The sequence below is a fragment of the Ursus americanus genome, chromosome 34 (assembly GCF_024610735.1).
Source record: "Ursus americanus isolate L20-20 chromosome 34, mUrsAme1.1.p, whole genome shotgun sequence".
NCBI classification, from domain to species: Eukaryota; Metazoa; Chordata; class Mammalia; order Carnivora; family Ursidae; genus Ursus; species Ursus americanus.
In genome coordinates, this window is record NC_142160.1 from 29726257 (window position 1) to 29734521 (window position 8265).

At 37.7% G+C, this 8265-nt stretch overlaps 1 pseudogene; it reads right to left on the minus strand.

Annotated features, from left to right (window-relative positions):
* Positions 1-4979: 4979 nt before the first annotated feature.
* LOC148107195 (olfactory receptor 4K15-like) lies at positions 4980-5887 on the minus strand (annotated as a pseudogene).
* Positions 5888-8265: the final 2378 nt, after the last annotated feature.

An 8265-nucleotide genomic window follows, 5' to 3' on the forward strand; every position in this document is an offset into this window, starting at 1 on the left:
AGGAAAGCCATTTAGGCCTGTGCTTCTCTTTGTGGAAAGCTGTATCAGTCAGGAATCAGACATCAAAGAGGACACACACATTATTTGAACAGAGTTTAATATAAAAATTAAGCATGTATCAAGTTGTTAACTAGGTATCTGAAAGTGTATAAAGATAGCTCTGTATTGTCATGGAGGCAACAAGTGTAGGAAGCGGCTACTATTCCTAAGGGTGAGGGAACAAAGGTAAGAAATTAGAATTACTGAAATTTTGTTGTTTAGAAAAGGGGTCCTATGGAGCTGAAAATCCTTTTTTGGAGGGAGCGTGTCTTGGCTATTGCTTGTTACTCTGAACTCAGAAGAGAGGTGTGATAGCCCTGGGACCCAGAGTTTTTGTAGATAGAGTGCCAGCATGCTGGTGTTATCACTAAGAAAGTACAATGAGGCTAGTCCTTGAAACTGTTGGAGAAACAACAACCTGAATTCACCTTCCGCCATAGAAAAGAAACATCACTGTAGTACGTATGGCAATGTTCACACAGCACAGCAGGCAGAGGGGAAGCCCAAAGCTTTCTCTGCCTTTGCAACCTCCCTCTAGCATGCTCTATCATCAGACCATAAAATGCAGCTAGATGGCAAAACAGGAATGTGGTTTGCTGAGTCCCAATATAAGAAAGCAGAGTATAAAAGGGTGGGTTTTGAGCTGGGAGACAATAATAATTAGGACAGAAAATGTTTAAATAAAGGTTCAATTTGTTTAATAGATATAGTTGCATTGAGATGTTTTTGCTTTAGTAGCTAGTTTTTTATAGGAATTTTCCTATTTCATGTAAAATTTTAAATTTACTGGTGTAAAGTTGGACATAATATCATCTTATAATATTTTTAAAGACTGCAACGTCTGTAGACATGTCTCCTTTTTTATTTCTGGCATTGGGCATTTGCGCCTTTTTTTCTTCTCGATCAGTCTTGCTAACATACTGTCAATTTTGTTGGTCCATTGAAACAATCAACTTTGGGTTTTTTTTAGCCTTTGGGTTTAACCTTTTTTTATTTAATTAATTTTTGTTCTTATTATCTTCTTCCTCTAGTTTCTTTAGGTGAATTCTCTTGAAATGAACACTTGGATCACTCATGTGTGTCCTTTCTCTTTTAAAAATATGTTCATATATATACATAAATAAAAATCTTTAAAAAATGTTCATAAATTAATATCCCCACAAGCATGGCTGTAACTATATTCCATATGTGCTCGTGTAGGTATTGGTTTTTTGTTAGTATTCATTTAAACACTTTTTTCTTAATTTCCATTGTAACTCTTTTTGAAACATGGATCACTTAGAAGTGAATTGTGTGGTATTGCTGATGAGTTAAATGAAATGTGTATGCTTAAGAAATTAGATAGACATTAGGACCTCGTATTGTAGTGTATCAGTTAGACTACTAATTATGTTGTCTAGCAAGAATTCAATGCAGATTCAGTGTTGTTATATTCCTCCAATAAAGAAGTATGAAAGGACATTATATATGGACGTTATATATGCCTTCAAACCACTTCTGAATAATGGCTCCTAAAACTAAAACTAAAGACTTATTATCAATGTGTACAGCTGAGATAATTTCATCTTAAAAATGTCCCAAGAAGCCATATGTCCCCATGAATGCCTGTAGACAGATCTGTGTAATGTTTCATGATTATGTGGTTTGGGGAAACATCCAAACTTGCTTTCTGCAAACAGCTCTTGATATAGTTTGTACTTCTCTTTTTAAAAATATTTTCAGAATGTTAAATTTATAACTGTAGTTATTTATATATTTTTATTAGTTATGTCATCATCACTTTATTTTATTTTATTATTTTTTTATAATAATATTTTTTATTATATTATGTTAGTCACCATACAGTACATCCCTGGTTTTTGATGTAAAGTTCAATGATTCATTAGTTGCGTACAACACCCAGTGCACCATGCAATACGTGCCCTCCTTACTACCCATCACCGGTCTATCCCATTCCCCCACCCCCTCCCCTCTGAAGCCCTCAGTTTGTTTCTCAGAGTCCGTAGTCTCTCATGTTTCATTCCCCCTTCTGATTACCCCCCTTTCTTTATCCCTTTCTTCTCCTACCGATCTTTCTAGTTCTTATGTTCCATAGATGAGAGAAACCATATGATAATTGTCTTTCTCTGCTTGACTTATTTCACTTAGCATTATCTCCTCCAGTGCCATCCATGTTGCTACAAATGTTGAGAAATCGTTCTTTTTGATAGCTGAGTAATATTCCATTGTATATATGGACCACATCTTTTTTTTTTTTTTTTAAGATTTTATTTATTTATTCGACAGAGATAGAGACAGCCAGCGAGAAAGGGAACACAAGCAGGGGGAATGGGAGAGGAAGAAGCAGGCTCATAGTGGAGGAGCCTGATGTGGGGCTCGATCCCGGAACGCCGGGATCACTCCCTGAGCCGAAGGCAGACGCTTAACCGCTGTGCCACCCAGGCACCCCATGGACCACATCTTCTTAATCCAGTCATCTGTTGAAGGGCATCTCGGCTCCTTCCACGATTTAGCTATTGTGGACAATGCTGCTGAACATTGGGGTGCATATGGCCCTTCTTTTCACTACGTCTGTATCTTTGGGGTAAATACCCAGTCATCACTTTATTTTATTGGTATAGAGATTGATAGGGTAATATTAACTTTTTAGGTATTGGTATAGGGATAAGACACAAGAAATGATGACTTTTCTTCTTCTATTCACAGGAATGAGCTAGAAATTAGGATATTTTAAAGGCATGTCAATTTAATTTTATTCAGAAAATGGCATGCATCATCCAGGGCTATAATATATGCTCTATTACAATAACAGTTTCATTTAAGAAGATTATAAGATGCTGACATGACTGGTCTTGCCCAGTCTAACCCTACTAACAGTAACACCACAACACACACATTTTCCTTCTGTATATTTTACTATTTATGTATAATACAGCATACACTTTGGGGGGTCATTGGTTGAGGGCTTCCCTCAAAGGCAAAAATTGGTTAGGTCTACTGCCCAGAACATGCCTTGTTTGAAGCCTGCAGGAAGAAAGATTGTGTGGTATGTGGGTTTTTGTTCTTACTGTTTTTTGAAGGCCACAGAGAAAGCCTTTCCTTTATTTTTGCATTAATATTGCAATCTATAATACTTGAAGTATAGAAAACAATGTAAGTACGTTTTGAAGAAAAGCATGCAATGAACAGTGGTAGGATGGTAGATAGAACATACCAATTCCATTTTAGTTGTCTCAGCTCCTTCTGGAGTCCATCTGTCTCCTGGCTGGAGTATGAGTTCTGCTCCTCTCAAGTTGGAGCTTTCGTTAGTGACTCCAAAGCATCTGCTCCAGTTGTTCTATGTCCCAGCCACTGGGACGGGGGGAAAAGGAAGTGGAGTCTTTCAAGAGATGGCTGAAGTTGCACAAATTACTTCTTCTTATATTCTGTTGCCAGAACTCAGTCCTGTAGCCACATTTAGCTGTGGAGATTAGGAAATCTACTCTGCAGCTGGGTGGCCATGTGTCCAGATGAATCTTGGGGCTGTTCTGTTGGGAACAGGAAGAATAGGCATATGGACACTGGGGAACAAGTAGCAGCCAGTTACTGACACACAGTGTATTCACATGTTTGGTTTTACAGGACAAAACCAAGTTGCTTTTCAAGGGTTAAGTCCATTTTCACCCACCAGCAGGGCACAACATTTCCATTAATACACTTCAGTATATGTTCTCAAGAATAATTGTTACTGTCAGATTTTTTTCTCTTACCAATTTAACAGGTGCAAGGTGGTATTTCATTATGATCTTGTTACATTTTCTTGATTACTAATGAGGTTGAGTGTGTAGTGTCCTGTGGTATTTCTTTTCAGAAATAAATACCTGTTCAAACTCCTTGCTCCTGGTCTCCCCTTTCAGGTCATCTTTTTTATTCATTTCTAAGAGGATTTAAGATCTTTGTATAAAATTACTGTGTTGTTATCACTGATGGTTGTTTTTTGGCTTTCTTCTCATCACTTAAAATTTCTTTTGCTTTGAAGAAGAACATTCTTGTCTTTCCCCATTCTCCCAGCTTTCTTTTCTTTAATGTAAGGTAAAATTATAATCATAAAAATCATTTATTAACCTGAGGAAATAACGTTTCAAGGGATTGCGAATACTTCTTCCTGTGTATTTAACAACAAAAATGTCAAGAGCAACTCCACCTTTATATCAACAATGAAGACCTGGAAACTCGAACTGTAGGGGTGATGCTATGGAGTACATGGGCAATACCATTACATTAGATTCATTTATTTTTAAGTAGATGCAGACCACTCAAATACCCTTAGTGTCTTCTCTAGCTAAGTTAGAGTTCGGGTGAGTAAAACATGTAATTTTAGAAATGAAAATAATGATAATTAACCCAGAGTGGTTTTGTACTAATACATAAGCTTGGTAAAATGCTTAGCGTGCTGTTGGGAACATCAGTAGTGTTAAATAATGGTAGCAGTGATCATTTTTATAGTTATCATTGTTATCATCTGGCAACCTTTGAATAAATACAAAGGCATATTTATGCAAATTATGATTATCAATTACTATCCTCTCCAAGTGGTAGGAATACAAGTGTTGGATTTTTAAAGAAATAATTATTTATTTATTTGAGAGAGAAAGGGGATAGAGAGGCAGGGGAGAGAGAGAATCCTCAAGCATGGAGCCTGATATGGGTCTCAATCCCATGACCCTGAGATTGTGACCTGAGCCAAAATCTAGAGTCAGATGCTTAACCAACTGAGTCACCCAGGCATCCCCAGTGTTGGATTTTCGAACATATTTTTGTAATGGAATAAACACAAACTGTATACATCTGGGAATACTTCAAGATTCTGGATATGAATAAGTCACATTTCCAGTTTAGTTTAGAGGTCAAAATGTGGCCAAATTGGGATGTGTTTTCTGATTATATGTAAAAACTAAAAATTATCCCATATGCTGACTTATCAGTCTCTTTATGGCATTCCTAATCTCTTTATTTCTCAATGTATAAATGGCTGGATTCAGGAGAGGTGCGATTACTGTGTAAAACACTGCAAGAAACTTGTCTACCCAAGTGATGCTAAGTGGCCACAGATAGATGAAGATGCAGGGTCCAAAGAATAGCAGTACCACTGTGATGTGGGAAGTATAGGTAGAGAGTGCCTTTGATGCTCCATCCTTTGAGTGAACGCGAACAGTTACTAGGATATAGCTGTAGGAGATTAGTAAGAGAATGAAGCAAGTTGTTACCAAAACTCCGCTGTCAGCATTTATCAACATTCCCAGAGGCCAGTTTGATCACCAAAGGAATATCACAGAAAAAAACTGTCCACTCTTCTGGGTCCACAGAAGGGCAGATCAAAAATCATGGCTCGTTAGCTCATGGCATGTGCAAAGCCAATGATCCATGATATCAAAACTAGCCAGATGCACTTTTGTCTGTCCATGATGCTGGAGTAATGGAGTGGTTTGCAGATGGCCACATAACGATCATAGGCCATTGTCACAAGCAGCACCATCTCACCCCTGCAAAGAAATGCACTCTGAAGATCTGGGTCATGCAGCCACCGAAGGAGATGGTCTTACTATCCTTTAGGAAGTCTGTGGTCAGTTTAGGGATAGTGACTGAGGAAAGGCAGAAGTCCACAAATGAGAGATTGGCTAAGAGGAAGTACATTGGGGATTGGAGATGAGGGTCAGTGATGAATAAGAGCACGACAAGGAGGTTGCCCACAATAGTCAGCAGGTAGAGCATTGAAAAAGGCAGTAAGAGGAAGGTCTGGAGCTCCCTTGAATCACAAAAGTCCACGAAAAATGAACTCAGACACCACGGACTGATTTGCTTTCTCCATTTAGTACATGGTGTTCTAATGCAGCCCAAAGAAAGGGATGAACTAAGAACTTCTAGAATGGAAAGAAAGACCTCATTAAAGCTCAGGTGCTAGAGAGCAGGCAACTTCTACTCATGTGCAAAATTCAAATCTTACCATTGTACTACTCAAAATTGAAAATAAAGTTTTCTTGAATTTAAGGTAGACACAGTCTTATAGTCAAGATGGGGAGCTAAGTAAAGAAGGGTAGGTCAAAAACCTTACCTATTAGAAGTACAGTTGTTATTGGAATCAAACGTGTATTCTGATAAAAAATGTCAATAGTAATGTATTACAGAAATAATTTCCCCTGAACTCGAATCTACCTTTTCTGCAGGGAGAATGCACAGCTTTAAAATATATTCAGAGGGGCGCCTGGGTGGCTCAGTCATTAAGCATCTGCCTTTGGCTCAGGTCATAACCCCAGCATCCTGGGATCACGCCCTGTGCCTGGCTCCCTGCTCACTGAGGAGCGTGCTTCTCCCTCTCCAGTTCCCCCCTAATGAGTACCCTCTCCTGCTGTCTCTCTCTGTCAAATAAATAAATAAAATCTTTAAAAAGGTAAATAGATAATATAAAATAAGATAAAATATATTCCAAGGTTCTATTGCCCCAGGGCAATAATTGAATGCTACCTTTCTGATACAAAACATGCTTCTCAGAAACAAATCTATTGCTAAGTGGATATGTGTTAGCAGACTATACTGAACCAAATTATTTCACAAACTCTGGGAAAAAATGTTCATCAAATGACTTGAGAAAAGATATTTGTGTTCCAAAAGAAACCTCAGATGCTGACTATGGATTTCTAATATCCAGTATTTCCCTGCCTTTAGAATCTCCCCATGAAAGGATATTTCCACAAACACATGTATTCCTTGGTCTGAGTAACATCATTTTTGAAAATATATTGACTGGTCCTTGGTTCTCCTTAGTAACAGAGATTTCTTTCCTGAGATTTGCAAACTAGTTTTACTTCTGACTGTACTTCATTGGAAAAAATATAAAGTCTAAGTTCATATGTACCTAAACTATTGACATACTCTTATTGACCTCTGTGAAAATACATACATTTACTATTTCCTTAAGCCAGGAGGCCAAGTCCTTCTCTTTTTCCATTCTTTCTTGTATCTTTTTTTTCTCAGGCTATGAAGTTCAGATTATAGAGTTGACTAAGTAGCTTTTAATATGTACCAAATCTATGTTAAGCCCTTAAAAGCATTTATATGTTTTGCTTTTTATTTGTCTGTTTGTATTCCTCCCATAGGGGTTAAAGCATTTTAGATTTCCACCAGCAGTGTACGAATTACCTGTTTCTTCTCCAGCCTCTCCAGTGCAGTGTTATTGTCATATGATGTTGAGAAATGGCAACTAAATGTAGTTTTATTTTATTTTTTTAAAGATGTATTTATTTGAGAGAGAGAGAGTTGCGTGTAAGCGTGAACATGGCAGGGAGGGGCAGGAGGAGAGGGAGAGAGAATACCAAGCTAACTGTGCATTGAGTGCTGAGCCTGATGCTGGGCTCCATCTCAAGACCCTGAGGTCAGGACCTGGCTAAAACTGAGAGTCTGGCCCTTACCCGACTGAGCCACCCAGGCACCCCTTGAATGTAGTTTTAATTTCTTATTGTGAGATTAAGTGGTTTTCCCATTTTTAAGGATTAAATGCTTTTCCTTTCCTTTGAACTGCATACTCCTCTTTTTTTGTATGTTTCATTCTGTTGGGTTTTGCTCTTTCTCCTTCTAAATTTTTCTTTTCCTCAAAAAAAAATAAGACTTTTTTGTTTTTAAACAAAAGCAACATGTGGATGTGATATCCTTGTGACTATCATCTCACTACTGATTCTAATTATTTTATTTATATTATGTATTTATTTTTTTGGTAAGAATATTTAACATAAACATCACAAACTATATACATACATTACAGAAATTACATATTTTCCAAGTTGTAAAATAACAAATAATAAAGTTTGAATTTAAACTGAGGTCTGGGGCTGCCTGGGTGGCTCAGTCGGTTAAGCATCTGCCTTCAGCTCAAGTCATGATCGTGGGGTCCTGGGATTGAGCCCCAAGTTTGGCTCCCTGCTCAGTGGAAAGCCTGCTTCTCCCACGCCATCCACCTGCCACTCACCCTGCTGGTGCTCTCTCTCAAACAAACAAACAAATAAATGAATAATCAATCAATCAATCAATCAATCTTAAAAAACGGAGGCCTGTCTGACTCCAAAGCTTCTAATATAACTTCCCTAGGAGAAGATCGCTTCTGGTAGAAACCATGATTTTGATAAGACTAAGAAAACAAATAAGATTTCTGTAATAAGACATTTTGTTCAATGAAAAGGTAACAGAGACATGAAT